Raw genomic sequence first — 13,452 nt, forward strand, 5'->3', positions numbered from 1 at the left:
TATGTAAATATGGCTACATGCTGACCGTTTGCAAAATGTGTTAATTTACTGATTCGTTTTTTTTCTCAAGATTTGCAATGATTCAAAGTTCAAATGATGTTGAACTGTTTTGTTTAACTGTTGTGTACATAGTTCCGCGTAGTCAGCGCGTACACAACTTCCCCACTAGAGCGCGCCCCGCTAAGCACAACAGCGCAGGCGTAGCGCTCGTCCGTCTCCGCTCTACGAGATGGCGAAGCCAAAGACGGATCAAATTCTGCTTCCGCCGATCCGCGTATTAATATGTAACGCAGCCAATGAGATTGCTGCTAACGTATAACCTTTTCTCCTCGCGGATCACACTCGCGCAGTGATACCTGAACGCTCGAGGTATTATAACGAGTGACAGACCTCCGATTAGTCGACAGTATCCTCCGCACTGGCTGCTATCCTCAGGAGTGGAAACACGCCGAGGTCGGCCCCCATCCGAAAGCCTGGGAAGGACCCTCGTCTCCCGAGCAGCTACAGGCCCATCAGTTTGCTGCCAGCAAAGTCTTTGAAAGGCTGTATCTCTGCCGCCTCCTGCGTCACATCAGGGAAGAACGTCTCCTACCGGACTAACAATGTGGTTTTCGCCCTGGACACGCAACAACTCACCAACTGCTTCGCCTCGTTGAAGAGGCCCTTGATGCCATCGAACGGCGGGAATATTTCGGGGCCATCTTCCTGGATGTTTCACGGGCGTTCGATTCTGTATGGCATAAGGGGCTTCTCTTCAAGCTCCTGGATTTCGGTGTGCCCCTTCCGCATGTCCGCCTCTTAAAATCTTACCTCGCCGACAGAAGATTTCATGTGCGCACAGAGGACCTGTCGACGCGCCGCCGGGTTAGGGCTGGAGTTCCCCAAGGCTCCGTCCTCGGCCCCATACTGTACATCCTGTATATCGCAGACATGCCGCGAGTGGAGAGGTCCACTTCGCCCTCTACGTGGATGATACGGCGATGTACACGCGCAGCATGAATGCAGCTCTGCTCCAACGACGCATGCAGGCAGCGGCTGATACACTTAGTCAGTGGCCAGGAGGTGGCGCCTCAGCTTCAATGGGGCTAAGACGCAAGCCCTCCTCATCACCAAGAAGCATATCCCAGCCGACCTACCGCAGATCACCGTCAGGGGAACCGCTGTACCTGGGGGCACTACCCGCTAAGTACCTGGGTGTGACGCTGGATAGTGGGCTCACATGGGGACACCATATCGACGACATCGTCAAAAAGGTCCGGGGTAGAATGACTCAACTCTACCCCTTTCTCAATCCGACACCTGCGCTCCCGCCAGAACTGGGTGTTGCGCTCTATCTTACGCTTATACGCCCGCTTATCGACTACGCCGCTGTGGTTTGGGGCAATGCTGCAGCGACCCACGTCGACCGCCTGCAACGCCTTCAGAACCGGATGCTACGTCTGGCATTGCACCTCCCTCGGGACTTCCCGCCGGACGACCTTCACCGCATCTCCAACATCCCTACTGTTCGAGACAGGTTTCGTCAGGCTGCACGGCTCTTTTACGAGAAGACCGCGCAGTCCGAAAATCCGCTCCTTCGAGCCCTGGGCCACCGGGTGCAGCGTCTTAACGCAACCAGGTGGCCCCACCTGCTTCGCGACCACTGAGTTGCCAGCACGTCCAGAACACCGTCCCAGCAGACTGACAGGAAGTCAGGCCACATCGCACGCTCCGTCAGTTTGGAGGAATAGCCTTCCGGCCTAGACTCCACCGACCCACAGGGGCTCATCTGTCCCTGTCAGGCAGCAGCAGCAGCAGCAGCGATTAGTCAGTCTGCATTTGTCTGCACCAGTCTGTACCAGTGTGCATTTTTCTGTACCAGTCTATAGTCAAGTTTCAGTCCGCGCCTAATAAGATTATCATATTCCTGTACATAGCCACGAAGATAAATGAATAGACACTTTGTCAAGTATCAGCGACATGTGAGAATAAGATTAACGTACCAAGACCAAAGGAACTTCAGATTGTCAATTGTAAACAGCATCCAGAATCGAGTTACGTACTGTCTATATTTTTTATTATTTTAATAAATGTGTGTGAAAATCAATCAAGTTCTGTTTAAAGTTGGTCACCGTCAATCTGCTACTCTAAGCGTGCAAGTGGCATTTCTATCGTCTGACCTAACGGCATAAGATAAACACGCCACGATAAGACCACGAGACATATTGCTGACACTCGCCTACTTCGTTAGAGCGACAAGTCAAATAATCTGATGGTGTGTGTGTACCGAAGGTCTTACAGTACGCACACCGCATTAACAATGCGACTTTTCCACTTTAAATTCTCATCATTGGCGTAGAACCTCTAGATGTTTAGAACTGAATATGGTATGGTTTTTTGAAACTGAGATTGAGACCATTTGCTGAAAACCATTCAGTAATACTTTTAACGGTATTATATACCACTTCTTGTGCTGCTATGTGAATGTTTGGACTGTTTACAATAATAGTGTCGGCTGTAAACATAACTACTTCTGCCCGTTGCATGTTACATGAAAAGTAGTTTATGTAGGCTGTTACAAAAAGGTACGGCCAAACTTTCAGGAAACATTCCTCACACACAAAGAAAGAAAATATGCTATGTGGACATGTGTCCGGAAACGCTTACTTTCCATGTTAGAGCTCATTTTATTACTTCTCTTCAAATCACATTAATCATGGAATGGAAACACACAGCAACAGAACGTACCAGCGTGACTTCAAACACTTTGTTACAGGAAATGTTCAAAATGTCCTCCGTTAGCGAGGATACATGCATCCACCCTCCGTCGCATGGAATCCCTGATGCGCTGATGCAGCCCTGGAGGATGGCGTATTGTATCACAGGCGTCCACAATACGAGTACGAAGAGTCTCTACATTTGGTACCGGGGTTGCGTAGACAAGAGCTTTCAAATGCCCCCATAAATGAAAGTCAAGAGGGTTGAGGTCAGGAGAGCGTGGAGGCGATGGAATTGGTTCTCCTCTACCAATCCATCGGTCACCGAATCTGTTGTTGAGAAGCGTACGAACACTTCGACTGAAATGTGCAGAAGCTCCATCGTGCATGAACCACATGTTGTGTCGTACTTGTAAAGGCACATGTTCTAGCAGCAAAGGTAGAGTATCCCGTATGAAATCATGGCGGTGAATCGAGGAACTACAGTACATACTGACGAAAGTAAAATGAGTTCTATCATGGAAATTAAGCGTTTCCGGACACATGTCGACATAACATCTTTTCTTTATTTGTGTGTGAGGAATGTTTCCTGAAAGTTTGGCCGTACCTTTTATATCTGTATATTTATCTTCGGGTTGCAAATCTAACAGACGCTGTATGTATTGTGTGTGACTCGAGGGCTTAGTGCACAAGTGTTACGCAAATTTTCGGGATTTAGTTACTGCTCTTCACATGTAGCAATCATTTATTAATGTGACTAGTCCTAAGAGGCATCGTTATTCGAAGGTGACGCTAAACAGTAGGTACTCTATAAATGGGAAAGTGACTTCAGAGACTGGACGGAACAAGGGCTTACGACATTCAATAGAACCAAGCTTAGTAAAGCTCTGACGTTAATTCTTCATCAAAGATACATGACGAGCATTACTGTTATTCTAGTCTATGTGACCGTACCGTGACTGACAATTACATCATGATCAGATTTTTGATACCTTATTATATACATGCGTTAACCATCGATTTAATGTACAGGAGATTCATCAACGTAAATAGTACTCCTACAATTGAGATACATACAATACGTCAAAAAATTTAAGTTAATCTTAATACAGCCTGCAATGCAACGAAAACTTTCTCCTCGTTTAAAAATTCGGTGACCGAATGGAAATATTTTTGCACAACGACAGAATGTAATAGTTTTTTCAGTAAACCTAGTTCCAGACTGTGAAAGATTTTTACTTTCAATTTATTATAAATTTTTACAGCCATGTAATGCAGAGTTTGGGGGTAAAGTTTTAATCTATGACGTAGTAACGTGAATTTGTCTTTGATTTTAGTATCACACACATGTCGAAAACTACTTTCTATCAATAATTCTGGATTCTCATGTATAAAGATAGAGAATTCATAAACATAAATACAGAGAAAAGTAAAAATATTTAGATTCCTAAATAGTGGTCCGCATGAATCGCTAGCTTTAATATTACAAACATTTCTAATAATAGTTTTTGTAATAATAGTATCCCATTTATACTACTTGCATACCCCCAAACGATTATTCCACATCTTTCACAGATTGAAAATAGCTGTGATAAACAATTTTACTAGTGTCCAAATTACTTGTGTAGGACAACATTGTCATTGAAAGTTCAAGACTGTTTAACTTATTTCCCAACTAGCTTATATGAGAAGACGAAGACAAATTATTTCGTACAAATATTCCCAGGAATTGATAGAATATGTTTAGCTAAATTCCTAATTTTTATAGGTAATTTGGAAGTTATTTGATTTAGATTTTAGCGTTAGTTGTGAGTTTCTCATGTTTAATATTAATCCGTTTGAATCAAAATGTTCTAAACAGTTTAGGGTGTCAATGACTCTTTGGGGAATTTGTTCTGTACTCTCACCTTCAATAAGTACAAATGTGTCGTCTGCAAATTATATTGAGTGAGGCGTTATACTAAGGTATAAAGCATTTACATAAATAAAAACTGGATTGTACCTAAAATCATCCCTGTGGGACTCCCTGTGAAATAATTGTCCAGTCTCAGAAACAACTTCCTGTATTTAACGTTGCAACTACTTTTTTCTTTCTGTCTTTTAAATATGATCTGAACCCTTTCAAAGAACGAATGTTTACTCCATATCTTTCTAATTTGTGGAGCAGTAGAAACTTATTTACATAGTCAAAAGCTTTCGTAAGGTTACTGAAAACTTCCGTGAGTTTTTGGCACTTGCCTCAAGGTAAGCAAATTTTCTCAAAATATTTTTTGATGGTGCATATTGTACTTCTGTCTTTCTGGAAGCCAAACTGATTTTATGTGAGGATATTAGATTTCGCTACGAAATTTGGATGTGGGTTTGCAACAATCTTCATAAATACTTTTGAGAAGGTTGAAGGTTAAGAGAAGACTTAAAGGTCTAAAGTTTCCTGACTCATCCTTTGAGCCTTTCTAAATAATGGCTTTACTTCAGCATACTTTAGAGCATCTGGGATGAATCGTTCTTGTCCGCAGCTCGTGGTCTAGTGGCTATCGTTGCTGTCTCTAGATCACAGGGTCCCGGGTTCGATTCCCGGCCGAGTTGGGAATTTTCTCTGCCTGGGGACTGGGTGTTTGTGTTATCTTCATCATTTCATCCTCCTCATCATTCGGGACAATGGCTAGATTGGAATGTGAAAAAATTGGACTGCGTAAAAATTGGGAGTTTCTACGGACGCTGATGACCGCACAGTTGAGCGACCCACAAACGAAACATCATCATCATCAGAATCGTTCTTCAAGTGACTAATTAATTATTTCAGGGAGGGATCCTGATATTGTACCAGAAACTGATTTAATTACTATAATGAGTATTTCATCCCATTCAGTCGATAATACTACTTTTTATACATCCTCAGTCGTAATTCTTTCAAATATAATCAGAATTTGTCTGTAATTCTTCATGCTTTCCCGGGGAGGCGTTGTTATGTTGCATAATCACGTTTCTGCCGGTTACTCGCGTCTTTCCTGCACGATATATCAACTGCGTGACTCGCAGTGTTCCTCAGGTGCTGTCTGATACTCATTCCAGTGTGAAGCGAATCCGGTATTTATGCCTATGTTGCTCTAGACGATCCGTCCGCGGTCCGTGGTATGCGCCGACCAATAGTAGCGATTGCAGCGTTCTCTTCTAGCCGCGGCTTTTTCAATCTAGGTACGCGTGCTTGGTTATTATCCGTTGTCGATCTTGCTGTATTAAGTTCTGAATAACGTCCAATCTGTGCCAGAGTTTTATCTTCCGATTGTCGTCATTTAACTCCTGCGATGTAGGATGTTCTGTTGGTGTGCCGTGTTAGGTGGTTCTTCCGGAGACATTACCCGCCAGGAGCGGCTGCAGTATTATTTTCAGGCCGATGGTGTTCCAATTGCCCTTAGAGACTCTGAAGAACGTCCTCAGGTATTGTGTCTGTTGTCTGAGGTACCACTTCACCTGTATCCTTCGTTACACGTACTGGGATGCTATCGCCAACTCCATCTTCAAGCTTGTGTGCCTTGGGGTCGCTTTCAGGAGGTCGAGTGCCGAGTTCCAAGCCGATCTCAGCTGGAAACCGGTGTCACGTTTAACGAGATTCTCGGTGACCTTAATCTCAATAGATTCTTTAAAGAAGCTGCCCCAGTATCTCGATGGTTGTGTTAAAATCTTGGCATCATTATACTTCATAGAATGATCAGCATAATTCTCCTCAGACATAAGATGAAAAGCGTGTTCCATCCACCTGCCAAGATGAAGTTCTGCTCGGGAGTGTGAAGAATGACCTGCGTCTACAGAAACCGGGCGTTTACCACGTACCATGTGGATGCGGTATAGCATACATAGGCCAGACGACCAGGACCGTTGACATCAGGTGCAAAGAGCACCAAAGGCACACCAGACTGAGACAGGCAACCAAATCAGCGATTGCCGAGCACTGTTTAAAACTCAATCATTCTATGAAGTATAATGCTGCCATATTTTTTACACAAACATCGAGATATTGGGACAGTTTCATCAAGGAATCTATTGAGATTAAGGTCACGGAGAATCTCGTTAACTGTGACACCGGTTTCCAGCTGAGCTCGGCTTGGAATCCGTCATTCGATCTTCTGAAGACGCAACAGAGGCAACATCATAACCCCAAGGGACACAAGTATGAAGATGGAGTTAGGGACAACAGCCCAGTACACGTAACAAAGGACACACGTGAAGTGGTACCTCCGACAACAGACACAATATCTGAGGATCTTCTTCCGAGTCTCTAGCTGCAATTTGAACACCATCGGCCTGAAAATAACACTGCAGCCGCTCCTGGCGGGCAAGGTCTTCGGACGGAACGCCTAACACGTCAAACCACGGTAGCAGAACGTTCTAAATCACAGGAGGACTTAAAGGACGACAATTGGAAGACGAAACGTCTAGCACGGCTTGCACGTGACTCAGACCTTAATACAACAAGACTGACAACTGATAATAACCACAAAATACGCGCACAGCGTTCGGAACAGCCACGGCTAGAAGAAAACGCTACAGTCGCTGCTATTGGTCGGCGCATACCACGGACAGAGCGCCTGACGCTGCACGGACCGCAAACGGAGCTACTAGCGGAACATACGCATAAATATCGGACTAGTTCGACACTGGAATCAGTATCAGACAACACTTGAGGAAGACTGCGCGTCACGCAGTTGAAATATCGTGCTGAAAAGATGGGAATGACCAGCAAAAACCCGATTATTCAACACAGAATTTCGTTGTTATTGTGATTGAAGATGACGGATTGCGCGTTATCTAGATAACCACTTACATCAACATCTGATATTGATGCATTTACAAAAGAACTAGCCGGCCGCTATGGCCGAGCGGTTCTAGGCGCTTCAGTCCGGAACCGCGCTGCTGCTACGGTCACAGGTTCGAATCCTGCCTTGGGCATGGATGTGTGTGATGTCATTAGGTTAGTTAAGTTTAAATAGTTCTAAGTTCTAGGGGACTGATGACCTCAGATGTTAAGTTCCATAGTGCTCAGAACCATTTGAACCAATCCTACAGCACGTCTGTGAACAAAACTCAAAAAGTCAAAGAATATCAAAATTTAAGGATACTAAATTTCTATATCTACACAGGTGTTGCCATTTGAAAGAATATACAAGGATGGTACATTATTAACTATACATAAATGCCATTTGTGAAGCAATTATTTGTATTACTACCAGATGTGACTGCATGTCATTAAAAGGTTGCACTATTAAATATTTGTTTCTTTAGGAAAAAATAAACTTTTAAAATTGCTGAAAAGACTGTAGATGTTAAACTCTGCTCGTTCATTCAGCATGTTTTTTGGTGATTTTTCTTTGTGTAAAATTATTTCTAATTGTTCTAGGTAATTACATTTTCTACCATCATTTTCTTCGTGGCTGTTTAGCTCATATTTTATGTCTGACACTCTTAACCCTTGAAACCCTACTGCCGACCGGGGTGGCCGAGCGGTTCTAGGCGCTACAGTCCGGAACCGCGCGAGCGCTACGGTCGCAGGTTCGAATCCTGCCTCCGGCATGGATGTGTGTGCTGTCCTTAGGTTAGTTAGGTTTAAGTAGTTCTAAGTTCTAGGGGACTGATGACCTCAGAAGTTAAGTCCCATAGTGCTTAGAGCCATTTGAACCATTTTTTTGAAACCCTAGTGTTAAGGAATATACTTCGGTTTTGATTCATGTGCTTCAGATTTTCGCCCTCTATCAGCCGCTCAATACTAGGTTTCTATTTCTGAAAAAAACTCCTGTAATATAATTTTAGAATCATTACTTGAAACTGAAACGCGTGCTGTTGTCTCAGTAGTCATCCGCGCTAAACGTCAAACTGCAGAGACAGACCAAAGTAGACGCAGAATACAGTGCGTTCCTTGAGCACCAAATGACTTTTGGGTAACAATTTCATTCATTCGCTTCCCCGGTAGCTAATGGATCGTGTCGAAAGAGCTGCGTTCTTCCGCGCGACTGAATCTTACTTCGGCTGCATGGATCGTCACACTTGTTTACAGGTGAGCGCGCCTCGTCGCTTCTGCGTTGTTTACCTCCTCCGTGGTAATTACAGGCGCCCAGCGCGTCTCGGCAGCTCTTGGAAAACAGGCGCCACTTATCCGGGGAAATACTGCCGCCCGTACTGTGCGGAAGCGTCTGGGGCTCGTCTTCGCGTCGTTCTTGCAAACTCACACGACTCTCACGTATCTCACACTTACACTGCAGGGTTAGCACAAGTGTTTGTGACCCAGTTATTGACTTTCGTATCCGTACGAATACTCGCACGGATACACACTGACAAGGAACCCCTCGAGTGCGATGTCGCAAGCTCAATCTTTAGTAAGCCTTATTTGAGAGTGTTGTCTTAACAATTATGAGCCGGCCGGAGTGGCCGAGCGGTTCTAGGCGCTACAGTCTGCAACCGCGCGACCGCTACGGTCGCAGGTTCGAATCCTGCCTCGGGCATGGATGTGTGTGATGTCCTTAGGTTAGTTAGGTTTAAGTAGTTCTAGTTTTCTAGGGGACTGATGACGTCAGCAGTTAAGTCCCATAGTGCTCAGAGCCATTTGAACCATTTTTAACAATTATGACAGGAAAAATATTAGCTGCAAATGACTCACTACATGCCTCAGGAGGGCCACGGAAAATGAGTGCCCGGAAGGTGCGGAGATCAACCTTCTATGGGATATATGCATTACACTTCACAAAATGAACATCGTCGACATTCAAGAAATGTTCAGAACAAACCATTAACTTGCGCCATGAACACGAATGAAAATGGCGCGCCACAGTAATCACGCAGGTTCGCACCATCAAGATCGAAGGCGAACTACTTGGGAGTTACAAACCGTGCAGGACGTTCAGCCAGGTATCCACTCTTAAAGAATGCATACAGATTCATATTGATGCAAAGGGGTGATGAGAACCGAGGGAATGTGTTGGGCGAATGCGAAACGATCTGCCGTGTAGCTTATCGTGAAACTGGCTATCCTTTAAAGCATAGCTGCAGACGGAACGATAATACGAGGGACGTTTGAAAAGTCCGTGCAAAAATAAAAACTAATTACGTGTTTGGGGTCAACCTTTTTTATTTTTCGACATAGTCTCCTTTTAGACTTATACACTTCGTCCAACGCTTTTCTAATTTCTTGATCCCTTCCGAATAATAGGAATTGCCCAAGTCTGCAAAATAGCTATTAGTTGCTGCAATCACCTCCTCGTTTGAATAAAACCTTTGTCCTGCCAGCCATTTCTTCAAATTGGGGAACACATAGTAGTCCAATGGAGCCAAGTCTGGAGAATAGGGGGGATGTGAAACAAGTTGGAATCCTATTTCCATTAATTTTGCGACAATAACGGCTGAGGCGTGTGCTGGTGCATTGTCATGATGGAAAAGGACATTTTTGCGGTCCAATCGCCGGCGTTTTGCTTGCAATTCGGTCTTCAAATGGTCCAGTAACGATTAATAATATGCCCCTGTAATAGTTTCACCCTTTTCCAGATAGTCGATGAAGATTATCCCTTGCGAATCCCAACAGACAGTTGCCATAACCTTTCGGGCCGAAGGAATGGTCTTCGCCTTTTTTGGTGCCGATTCTCCATTGGTAACCCATTGTTTAGATTGTTGTTTGGTCTCAGGAGTATACTAATGTATCCATGTTTCATCCACAGTGACGGAACGACGCTTAAAATCCTGCGGATTCTTCCTGAACAGCTGCAAACAATCCTTGCAACACTTCACACGATTCCTTTTTTGGTCTAGCGTGGGCAATCGCGGAACCCATCTTGCGGATAGCTTTCTCATGTCCAAATGTTTATGCAAAATATTATGTACCCGTTCATTCGAGATGCCCACAGCACTAGCAATCTCACGCACGTTAACTCTTCTGTCATCCATCATCATATCATGGATTTTATCAATGAGTTCTGTAGTCGTAACCTCCACAGGGCATGCAGAACGTTCAGCATCACTTGTGACCATATGGTCACTCCGAAAATTTTGATGCCACTTATAAACTATTCTAATCGAAGGTGCAGAGTCACCATAATGTTTATCAAGCTTCTCTTTAGTCCCCTGAGGCGTTTTGCCTTTCATAAAGTAATGTTTAATCACCACACAAAATTCTTTTTCGTCCATTTTTTGACAATCACTAGACTTCTTTGATTCACACGAATGCCAAACACAAAGATATAGACCAATATGGCTGACACTTGGTGTGCGTTCATTCCAAAGATGCTACTAACTAATCATGACCTCGATAAGTGCTGGCGGTGCCATATCTCGAACTTTGCATGGACTTTTCAAACGTCCCTCGTATGTTTTTATAGGCACGGAAAAACAAACATCGAGGTTGGCTTTGTCCAATGGTTCCTGGTGGTATGAATTGCAAAGTCACACACTTTTCAGGAGCGGTAGTTTACTCTTAAGGGGTATGATTTTTACGCGCAGACCACGAATCAAGCAAAGTCAATTTATTTTGACCAGCTATTGGCCAAAAGCAGCGCTCATACCATAGTTGCAAATCTCTTACGCACATTTCCCCCCCCCCCCTTGCTTGCTTTGACGTAATGTTGTCTTCTGCCCTTGGAAGATCACGCACACGAGGAAGAATCGTAGGAGGCAGAGAATCTCAAACTTCTCGCAGCACAATAAATAACTTCCCAACCAATTTACCATCCAGATTAACAGTCGGAATAATTGTATAAGAACGCGTTAACTTTTTGATATTAGTTGATCTTGATACAACTCTTTTGGTGCCTCTAACGTCCAGGTTTTTTTTTTTTTCTTCGTATGCATTTCCTCTTCAAATCCCGATTGGTCAGAGTTGAAAACAAATTCCTTACTGAACGATGGGATAAGTCTGTGTACCTCATCCAGAAATTTTCGGGCCGATTCCTCAGTTTGATGTGCATCGTGAAGTTGCTTTGTTTGAAATTTCGTTATCTCACGTCTTCCAACTATGTAACACTGTTTGAAGGTATGCAGCAATCATTCACTACTTCCTTTGATATCCCTGTAATCTACGTCGTGCGCAGTTAGATATGCACAACGTAGTAGACCACTATCATGCACATCTTGTAAATTGTACCGAGCATCTTTGAAACGCGAAAACACGTTTTTGTAACAAGTGCCCCTTGGCCTCCCTTGAATCTACGTAGTTTATCTTATGAACTAGAGATCATATTGCTGCGGACTTATTCGAAATCTGTTAATAATTGTTTCTTTACTCTGCTGCGGATGATCTTCCATGTATGTAATGATGTTTAGTACCCGCTCCTTGTGAACGATTTTCTTTTACTACGTTTCACTGGAGACGGGGTTTGTGGCTCCCAGTCTGACAAGGATGATTAATTACATGGTTCGGCACATGTTCAATAACACATTCACTTGTTAAGCTCATACATCGTCATCATGTACTTTGTCCGCATAGTAGCGCGTATACGACACCACACGTTCCATATACGACACCACACGTTCCACTGGCTCATGTTACAGAAACTCTAATATTTCATCTGCTACTTCTTTCTCACTCTGTGAAATTCCTTGAGTTCCTTTCTGATGAAATGTCATATTCTTAATATTCTGTGGTGTCACCGCAAGGCACCACACTTGCTAGGTTGTAGGCTTCAAATCGGCTGCGGTCCGTCAGTACACATCGGACCCGCGAGTCGCCACTGTCGACGCTAGGAGACCGAGGGCCGCCTCTCGGCTGGACTTACGAGACAAGCTAGAGCTCTGGCCAGTTCTACAGCCGACTTTAATAGGAATGGTTCACTTGTTATAGCTTCAGAGATCTCATGTGCAGAGACGCTAGTTAGCATAGCCTTTAGCTGAGTCAGTAGCTACGACCTAGCCAGGCGCCACATACAGTTTATGCATTGACAAGTGATCTATATGTGTGAAGAAATTAGAATTGTAAAGAAATATTCGCTGTTCAGTCTATAAACGCACTTGTAAATGTTATTGTACATTGACAAGATCGACGTTCACCGCAGATGCTGGATTAAAGCTAAGTATTTAATTGTATTCCTATCTGCTACTTTCTAATCACCTATCAGATGTTCCAGATACATCCCATCAAGTATAGTTCATTGATCCTAACGTCAGCCTACATGATCAACGCCTGCAAATAATGGCCACACCTCGTGATCAGACCAAGAGTCAAATTGCGTGACTCAGCCAGGTCACCCTTTTTCCACGAGGCCCATAATTCCGCCTCATACATAACATATTCCGACACTGTTGTTGTATATATAATGCAATGTTTGCTTTGTTTATCGCTTCCATTGCTCTGCTCTGGATCCACGTCACTAGCACTGTAGCACGGTTCTGAGTTACTCGTGGAATAAGCAGTTCAACTACGCTCCGTAGCCTCATGCTGGGCTCACAATTGGATACCTCCACTCCCGCCACCGTTGCAATTAGCAGCCATTGTTGTGATTGCATGGTAGACAATATGCGGTGCGTCGAGTGCCGTAAACACCACTGGCCTTTTGCGACCTCATACTCAAGGGGTTCCTTGTGAATATAATCTATAAAACATATTACACTACGTAATTGCACGTCGTTTCTAAGAATGCTGTGACCGAAATAATAATTCTTATCTCTTTTATAAGGTGCTATCAAAATGTTTCTGCTTGAGGGAGTTGCTGCAGCTTATATAAATGAAGCGCGGCTCCGATGCGGGTATATAGGCACCGAAATGTAGGCAAGGGAATAGTGTGGC

Source organism: Schistocerca americana, chromosome 2, assembly GCF_021461395.2.
Source record: "Schistocerca americana isolate TAMUIC-IGC-003095 chromosome 2, iqSchAmer2.1, whole genome shotgun sequence".
Taxonomy (NCBI): domain Eukaryota; kingdom Metazoa; phylum Arthropoda; class Insecta; order Orthoptera; family Acrididae; genus Schistocerca; species Schistocerca americana.